Here is a 10000-nt window from a genome sequence, read left to right on the forward strand (position 1 = left end):
GTTTGGTCGGTGTGTCGTCGTGTACGAGATGACCTACTTACCCGTTAGTTTTCCAAGTTGTATTATGTGTTGACTTAGTTGACGTGTCATGTGCTTGGATGATTAGCGTACGGGTCATGTATGGTGCGCTTGCTTCAGTTGAAGGGATGTACTAGTACAGTTGTATTAATCGTTTATTTCACGATCTGGTCTTTTGGCTGGATCGTGAAAAAACGCTAAGTCCCAAATCCTGAACTCGAGAAGAAAGCGCCAATGACAACGTTTTTGACTGGAGCTCCCTAGCATTCGGCTTTTTCTACTTTGAAGGGATGCACTGTTGTATGAATTGTTTATTCACGAACTGGTCGTTTGATTGGATCGTGAAAAAAACGCTCAGTCCCAAATCCTGAACTCGACAGGAAAGCGCTGATTGCAAACATTTTGACTGGAAGTCCCTTGAAAATGGCGTTTTCGTTATTGGCATTATGTTGCACGTTTATTGTGGCTAGAACATTAATTATTCACAAAATGGCACCAAAGCTTGGCAAAAGTCGCGAAACACTCCTATCTCGACGCACCAGCAATCGCAACTTGATGCAAAATAAATTGCACGAGCTAATGATACTTGTACCATGCACAGTACACCGTACCAAAATATACCCCTGAAAGTGTGCAATTTGGTGCTACCCTAGGGAATATGTATGGAGAAGCCTAGCTACGTGTGTCGCACGTTCCAAGTTGCATGGACGTCGAACAGAGGCATGCAAAAGCACCTATCTAGGGAATTACTCTACGTTCTAGTAGCAAGTGCGATTTTCCGGTCCAGCACGGCAGTACGCCTGCACGCATACACTCCATGTACCAAAAATGTACCAACCTAGGCGTTGCTCAGTAGCTTTTGGCGGCACATAGAAAAAGTATTCGAGTTCAGATTTTTGGGACTTAGCGTATTTTTAAAACTAATAACGAAAATTAAATTTTAAATCGGTAAACGGCTAGGAGTTGCTCAGTAGCTTTTTGCGCAACGTGGCAAAAGTATTCGAGTTCAGATTTCTAGGACGTAGCGTATTTTTCAATCATAATAAACCGAATCAAACATAACAATGATGAAACTTACACCATGTCCCAAGGTTGTGCACAAAACGTAACGATAAAGTGCTGGCGAAGTTAGAGGTGCACCAAAATTGTGTACCGATCAGGGAAAGTACTCTACGTTCCTATGATTTGGGTGAAAAGTGTTATTTAACTGCTGGTTAGAATAGACAGTTGCTTATCATACACATCGCAAACGAACACCCCTTAGTGAGCATTAGCAAAAGTCAATTGCACAAAGCAAATGCAATACAAACTGATCAAGTACATTAAAGAACGCTACGTAGCAGGACTTCTTTCCAAGAATGGTGTCCGCAACGGGAGGGCAAGCGTCCTTCCCAGGTTTTCCTAGTAAACCTTGTATGGTAAACATACCCAAGCGTGTCTGTAAGCACGCAACGAAAGTCACGAACGGGCACATACCTAGGAATGTACTCTACGTACTTGGACTTTTGTCCAAGAATGGTGTCCGCGACGGTCGGGCACTGCGACGCAATAACCAAATCCTAGGATTGTAACTTTAGTGTGCACAAACATAAACATTAACGCGTTCGCTCGGGCTGCGCCGTCCGTGTTGAACACAAATGTGGGTGATTATATGCGTGGAGGGACAAAACATACGAGGAGGAGACAGTTTTCTGCACGATGTGCACAGAGCTCATTTCGTCGTCCCGGGCGAATGGAAAAACACAAACATCGCGAGTATCGTTCTAGGTTTCTGTCTATAAAAGGGCAGGCCAAAAGGTGACCGGTTGAGATAAGCATTTTAAGCATACAAACACTTTATTGGAACTTTTGATACAAAAACAAGGTACGTACATGTAGGTTGTACCAACATGGACATCTATGAACGCGTACGCTCGGGCTGCGCCCTCCGTCTTGTACTTTCCTGATCGGTACACAGTTTTGGTGCACTGCTATTCCGACCGGCAACTTGTACCAACATATACATCCATGAACGCGTACGTAGTGTACTTTCCCTGATCGGTACACACTGTTGGTGCACGGCATAAGAAAAGAGCTAAAATGGTCAAACTCAATCCATTTCAACAATAGATAGTCGATAGTAGCTGTGCCGATGAAGTAGGGCACGATGCAAGTTAATGTTGTTTAATGAATAACATGTCCGCCATACATTTCAGTACAAAATTGCTCGGTCAGACCTACAAAGTGCTATATCTCGAATACGAGGCGTCGGACTGGGGGTTGTAGAACAATTTTAAGTTCGTCTAATGATTCTACATCCGATTCTGGATAGCGGTTTTTGACCACTTTTCAATATTTTGTGACACCCCGAACCTAGGGCAGCTCCCTAGCTTTTTCAAAAATGTGCACCGATCGGGCCGGAGAGCTCGTGTGGCTCAAAACATGTTTTTCGCTAAAACACCTCAAAACGTGTCGAGAACGCACCCTAGCTCTTGTTTTTCAAAAGTTATGGCCATTTAAAGTGAGGTGGTTTTTGCTTCAAAATAGCTATTTTACCCGTCCCTATGGCCATGCTTTAAATTTTCACGAAAATGCCAGGTCAGACTTAGGGCGGGCCATATCTTGAATACTAAACGTCGCAGACATTGGTCGTAGAACAATTTTAAGTTCGTCTAATGATTCTACATCCGATTCTGGATAGCGGTTTTTTGACCACTTTTCAATATTTTGTGACACCCCGAACCTAGGGCAGCTCCCTAGCTTTTTTCAAAAATGTGCACCGAACGGGCCGGAGAGCTCGTGTGGCTCAAAACATGTTTTTCGCTAAAACACCTCAAAACGTGTCGAGAACGCACCCTAGCTCTTGTTTTTCAAAAGTTATGGCCATTTAAAGTGAGGTGGTTTTTGCTTCAAAATAGCTATTTTACCCGTCCCTATGGCCATGCTTTAAATTTTCACGAAAATGCCAGGTCAGACCTAGGGCGGGCCATATCTTGAATACTAAACGTCGCAGACATTGGTCGTAGAACAATTTTAAGTTCGTCTAATGATTCTACATCCGATTCTGGATAGCGGTTTTTGACCACTTTTCAATATTTTGTGACACCCCGAACCTAGGGCAGCTCCCTAGCTTTTTTCAAAAATGTGCACCGAGCGGGCCGGAGAGCTCGTGTGGCTCAAAACATGTTTTTCGCCAAAACCCCTCAAAACGTGTAAGGAACGCACCCTAGATGATAAAAAGTGCAATCAGAATGTCAATCGACAACTTTGTTGGGGGTACCATTTTACTCTACGGGCCAGTAGCTTAGGCGCGCCAACAGCGCTTTCCTTTCGGGTTCCCATTTTTGCCCTCCTGGGATTATGATCATTTGCTCATTGCCTACTATAGGAGGGTACCTTGCTACGAGGTCAAACATGAAGATTGCACCAAATCGTAGTTTTTACCTCTATTTAGTCGTAGGAGCATGGTTTGCAGTGGCAGTGGGTCATTAAGCCCCCGTTTGGGTCATACGTCCCCTCCGCGATAAAAATCGTCGTATGCCCATAGTCCGAACTAATGAAGCAAAAGTGGTGTCTGGTGGGCTCTGCCGATGATTTTAACCTATGATTTTGAGCTTCCACCCTATAAAAACGTTCCCTGGAGCAGTACATCACGGGTCTACGGACCCAAAGACTTCGTCGTGATGGTTTCTAGTAAAAAGTTGTAACAGCTAAGGGTTTTGAATACGCGTATATTAACCATTGCTTGAAACTAAGCTTCGTTGTCTTTAAACTCTGCAAGACCAATCGAACTTCTTAGGGAAACCCGAAGGATTCACGCTAAGCTCGATGAGCTATTATGGGTAGTGGTGCATGATCTGGTGTTCCTTGGATCTAATCCAATGAATAAATTTATGAGGGTATATATGGTGCAGGGCACAAAGCGTGATGAAACCGGGTCTCCCTACCAAATGTGGCATATTTTTTCCCTGAGAGCGAAGCTCAGACCCACGTAGGGGAGAGCGAAGTGGAACTTAAATGTTCTATGCAGCAAATGTTCGCCATGCGGATAAACAAGTTGGAATAGTTCAATGTAGTGTAATGCAAACACGAATCGCAATAACGATACGGGACCCAGAAGCAATTCTGCGGATCCCTCGGGGAGTGGTGAGTTGATATAAATTAGAGGTGAAAGTCCAAGTTGTTCAAGCTCCGGCTCGGCAGCCGATACGAGGTTCCTGTTGGCTTTGTACATCGCGCAGAGGCGCCGTTCGGTTCTAGCAATGATTCCCGCCACCATGTTCCATGCGTGCAGAGATCCGTTAGAGCTCGTTCAATGTGTCCCGCCGTGATTACGAAAAGTCCAACAGTTGACCAAGTTGGGGTGCGTCAAGTAAACGCGCAGAGATGCCGTTCGGTTTAGAGCAATGTCTCCCGTATCACGTTGGAGTTCTTCCACTAGTGCAGAGAGATCGCTGAACCGTTCAATGTGTCCCGTCGTGGTGTGCTTGTACCGAACACTTAGGATACACCATGCTTTGTTGGTTTGGGATAGGAGTGGTCGCGCAACTGCCTCCACGCCGCAAAGTGCCAGTTCGGATTGAAGGTCAACTTTAGCCGTTCAATGCATCAGTCGGTGGGTGTTCAGATGGCATCACAACTTCCCTAGGTGCTTAAGTTGGTTGGGTTGTAAAACATGTGCACATGCGCAGAGTATCGTGCGTACTAGCAAAGTCTCCCGTCACGGTGGTTATGAATGAGTTCCATTCAGTGCAGAGAGATCGTTAGTGCGTGCAATGTGTACCAGTCGATGTGTCGTACCGGAATACAACCCCGCTTAGAGGCCCGTCGCTCGAAGAGGACAAGCAAGAGTGCGCAGAGTGCCGTACTGGCCTAGCAATGTCTCCAGACAGACGTAGGAACACCCGACGCAGTGCAGAGAGTAGATCCGCTAGCCATGTGCAATGCATCCGACGTTGTCTGCTTGTGCAGTCTATCGAGTGGCGCCAACGACGCTCCGGCGTCACAGAACAAATCTCGGTGGTCACGGGGACTTGCGCCTCGCGTGATCAAGAGTGTAGTTCGTGTTCAAGCAATTGACTCGAATTCTGGTTGATCCTACCAGTGATATACGCTCGTCTCAAAGGTTAAGCCATGCATGTCTAAGCACAAGCTTCCTAGAAAGTGAAACCGCATAAGGCTCAGTATAACAGCTATAATTTACAAGATCCTCATCCAAACAGTTACTTGGATAACTGTGGAAAAGCCAGAGCTAATACATGCATTATGCCGGGACTGTTGGCCTCCGGGTCGGCGGAACTGGTGCACTTATTAGTTAAACCAATCGCCTCCGGGCGCTTTGAGTTGAAATCTGGATAAGGATGCCGATCGTACGGTCGCTTGCGACTGACGACAGATCTTTCAAATGTCTGCCCTATCAACTATTGATGGTAGTGTAGAGGACTACCATGGTTGCGACGGGTAACGGGGAATCAGGGTTCGATTCCGGAGAGGGAGCCTGAGAAATGGCTACCACATCCAAGGAAGGCAGCAGGCGCGTAAATTACCCAATCCCGGCACGGGGAGGTAGTGACGAGAATAACAATATGGACCTCTCTAACGATGGTCCATAATTGGAATGAGTTGAGCATAAATCCTTTGCAAGGATCAAGTGGAGGGCAAGTCTGGTGCCAGCAGCCGCGGTAATTCCAGCCCACTAGCGTATATTAAAGTTGTTGCGGTTAAAACGTTCGAAGTTGATACCCCGTCCAGACTCGCGTCCGTCGCGGGCGCCCGGCCTCTCGGTTGGGACCGTCCGTGTACGCGCTCGCGGCTGCGACTCACAATGGTGTACCTGGGCGTTCTACTCCGTGACGGGTCAGGACTTGTCGCCGCGACCTCGTCGGTCAAGGTCTTGTTCGACCCAGCTTCATGGTGCCCGGGAACTCTCGTTTACCTTGAACAAATTAGAGTGCTCAAAGCAGGCTAGTTCAAAGCGTCCGGTCCTCCGGGGCCGGCGTTGGCCGAGAATAATTTTGCATGGAATAATGGAACATGACCTCGGTCTGAGTGGTTTCGTTGGTTTGTAATAGACCAAGAGGTAATGATTAACAGAAGTAGTCGGGGCATTGGTATTACGGCGCGAGAGGTGAAATTCGTAGACCGTCGTAGGACCCACAGAAGCGAAAGCGTTTGCCAAGGATGCTTTCATTAATCAAGAACGAAAGTTAGAGGATCGAAGGCGATTAGATACCGCCCTAGTTCTAACCGTAAACGATGCCAATTAGCAATTGGGAGACGCTACCTACCTTCGGTGCTCTCAGTAGCTTCCGGGAAACCAAAATCGGGTTCCGGGGAAGTATGGTTGCAAAGTTGAAACTTAAAGGAATTGACGGAAGGGCACCACAAGAAGTGGAGCTTGCCCGGTTTCCACCGGAGAAGTGCGTCGGATGCTGGCGGATGCAAAAGCTGACAATGAGACGTTGGTCGGCATTGTCAAGCGGTTGGAGGAGCAAATCCAGTTGCTGCGCTTGCAAATGGAGGCCTCCAACGAGCAGCTGAAGGAAGCGCAAAGGGAGGTAAGAGAGGCGCGCGAAGAAGCTCGGGTACGCGAAGCGGAACACCGCGAAGAGCTTCGCAAGGAGAAGGAGTTGTTCAACGCTCTTCTAGCGCAAACCCTCGGTGGAACTAGCGGAGCTCGGCTAGAGAGCCAGCAGGAACTGCAGCGAGAGCAGGAGCTGCTTCGGAGGATGGAAAGCCAGCAACGACAGGAACAGCGGCAACAGCTGGAAGATCAACAGCGCCAAAGGTGGCGTCAGCAGCAGCAGAAACAACAACGGCAGCAGCGGCTACCTGCGCAGCAATGGCCGACGGTGCAGCAGAGCGTGCGTGCTCAGCGTCAGGGCGTGACGGAGTCGGCATCCTCGGCGGTACCGGACGAGGCAGGAACGTGGGTGGAGGTCGTTCGCGGCAATCGGCGCGAGAATAAGCAGAACGGAGTGAATCTGCCCCAGCAGTCAGCCCAGCGGCAGCCAGCACACCGGCAGCATCAGCAGTGGCCGCACCAGCAAAATGGGCAGCAGCAGCAGCAGCGGATGGGCATTCATCAGCAGGAGAAGCGGCGTCCGCGACGAAAACGCCCGGATGAAATCGTCGTTGTGCCCGCCCCAGGAGTGTCCTTCAAGGAAATGTATGTGAAGATACGGACCAACCCGCGGATTGCCGATTTCCAGCGGCAAATTGGGGTTGGCAGAAGAACGCCGAGGACCACCTCCTGCTGCCTTTGTCCCGCGACGTCGATAGCGCGGCGCTGAAGGACATCATCCAGGAGATCATCGGGGAACGTGGATCGGTAACCGTCAAAACAGAGATGGCTGAGGTCGTCCTGACTGGAATCGACAACATGATCGACGAGGAGGCGATCAAAAGGCGCTCATGACCACTCTTGGAAAGCAGTCATTGGTGGCCACCGTGAACCTTTGGGAGCGCCGAGACATGACGAAGCGGGCTCGCGTGCGCCTCCCACGAGCAGAAGCGGAACTCGTCAAAGATCGTCGACTGGAGCTGGGCTACACGTATTGTTCGGTACATGAAGCCCCAAAAGTATCGGGTCAGCTGACTCGCTGCTTCCGGTGTCTGGAGCGGGGACACATCGCCGCGACGTGCACGGGTGAGGATCGGTCCAAGCGTTGTCTACGGTGTGGTGACCAAACTCACAAGGCGTCGGGTTGCACCAATGAGATCAAGTGCATGCTGTGTGGCGGCGCCCACCGTATTGGTGCCGCAGCCTGCGGTGGACAACCCTCGAACTGAAATGGAAGTGCTACAGATCAACGTCAATCGCAGTAGGAGCGCGTAAGACCTGGCGCTCAACACGATGCGGATGGAGCGGGTGGATGTCTGTCTGATGGTAGAGCTGCACAGTGTCCCCAGGAACAATGGGAACTGGGTGGCCGACAGGGACGGAAGGTGGCCATCATAGCCAGCAGCGAAACGTACCCGGTTCAGCAAGTGGTCTCCGTGACGCAGTCTGGGATCGCGGCTGCCCGGATCAATGGTGTGCTCTTCATATGTTGCTACGTGTCGCCCTCAGCGGGCGTCTCTGAGTTCGAGGAGGTAATGCAGCGCATCGATGTGCTGGCGAGAGGTCACCCGCGCGTCGTCCTTGCGGGGATCTCAATGCGTGGCACACTGTTTGGGGAAGTGGCCGCACCAACGCAAAGGGAGAGGCTGTGGTCCAGCTTGTCGACAGCTTGGGGCTGGAGGTGTTAAACACCGGCACCGCCCCAACCTTCCTAGGCAACGGAGTGGCTCGCCCGAGCGTGGTGGACGTTGCCTTCGCCAGCCGCAGCATCGCCGGAGTTAACACCATTCCGGAGCATCGGTGGAGGATTATGAGCAGATACTCGTACAGTGACCACGTGTACATTCGGTTTGTTGTAGGGGAGCTGTTCCAGCGGTCAGCGGCAGATAGTCGTCGACAGGAGGGTCCTTCCACGCGAGAAAGCGGCACGAGATGGCGTAGCCGTCAGTTCGATGCCGAGCTTTTCGGTGTAGCGCTCGACGTAGCTTCGTTCGCAGAGCGGGTTACAAATGCCGAAAGCTTGGAGAGAGTCATGACGGAAGCTTGTGACGCAGCCATGGCGCGAGTGTTCCCTTCACAAGGTCACTCGGGACGACCTGCTTATTGGTGGACGCCAGCAATCGAGGTCCTGTGTGAGAACTGCCGCCTCGCTAAGGAACGCCTTGAAGCTGCCATCGACGAGGAAGAGCAGATCGCCGCAGCCAGCGACCTTCTCCAGGTGCGGACCGCCCTGGATTCAGCCATCACCACCAGCAAGAAGGAGCACTTCGATGAAATGCTGCGGGGCCTCGCGGAAGACGAGACGGGACAATGGTACCGCAACGTACTAAGCCGCCTTCGTGGAAGCTGGACGGCGAGAGAGCGCGATTCATCGGTGCTAGAGGGTATCGTTTCCACTCTGTTCCCCCAGCATCCTCCGGTTGACTGGCCAGCGTCACCAGGCCAAGTCCTGGAGAGGGGAGAGGAGGAACCAGTTCGGGACGTTAATGAACAGGAGCTGTTGGACATCGCGAGCTCGCTGAACCCGAGGAAGGCTCCAGGACTGGATGGTGTGCCAAACGCCGCTTTGACGGCCGCCATCCGGAAGCATACGGACATCTTCAAGAAGTTGTTCCAGGAATGCTTGGACAACGAGCGGTTCCCGGATGAGTGGAAGAAGCAGAAACTGGCCCTGATCCCCAAGCCGGGCAAGCCACCGGGGCTCGCTTCATCCTTCCGCCCGATTCTGCTGCTGAACAACCCGGGCAAAGCGTACGAGCGGTTGCTGTTGTCGCGAATAAATGATGTCATCGAGGCTCCTGAATCACCGAGGTTGGCAGAAAACCAGTACGGGTTCAGGAGGGCCGTTCGACAGTGCAGGCGATTCAGCTGGTGGTGGATGCAGGCCGTCACGCGATGTCATTTGGCCGCACCAACAACAGGGACAAACGCTGCCTTCTAGTAGTGGCGCTGGATGTGCGTAATGCATTTAACACTGCCAGCTGGCAGTGCATCGCTACGGCGCTGGAGGACAAAGGCGTGCCGAGGCAGCTCCGCAACATCCTGAGAGACTACTTCGAAAACAGGGAGCTCGTCTATGACACCGCAGACGGGCCCGTTACACGCCGAGTGACTGCAGGTGTTCCACAGGGGTCCATTCTGGGCCCGACCCTGTGGAACATCATGTACGACGGCGTGTTGCGGGTCGAGCTTCCTGAAGGGGCTAGCGTCATCGGCTATGCGGATGACATAGTGGTCATGGCACGGGGTTGCACACCAGAGGAGGCGGCATCGGTGGCTGAACAGGCAGTGGACGCGATTGCGGCTTGGATGGAGGACCATCACCTGCAGCTCGCTCCGGAGAAGACGGAAGGAGTAATGATCTCCAGTCTGCGAAGAGGTCAACTGAGGGTGCCGTTCCGCGTCGGGGACACCATCATACACAGCAAACAGTCGATCCGG

This window comes from Anopheles arabiensis (assembly GCF_016920715.1).
Source record: "Anopheles arabiensis isolate DONGOLA chromosome X unlocalized genomic scaffold, AaraD3 X_pericentromeric_contig0049, whole genome shotgun sequence".
Classification (NCBI taxonomy): Eukaryota; Metazoa; Arthropoda; class Insecta; order Diptera; family Culicidae; genus Anopheles; species Anopheles arabiensis.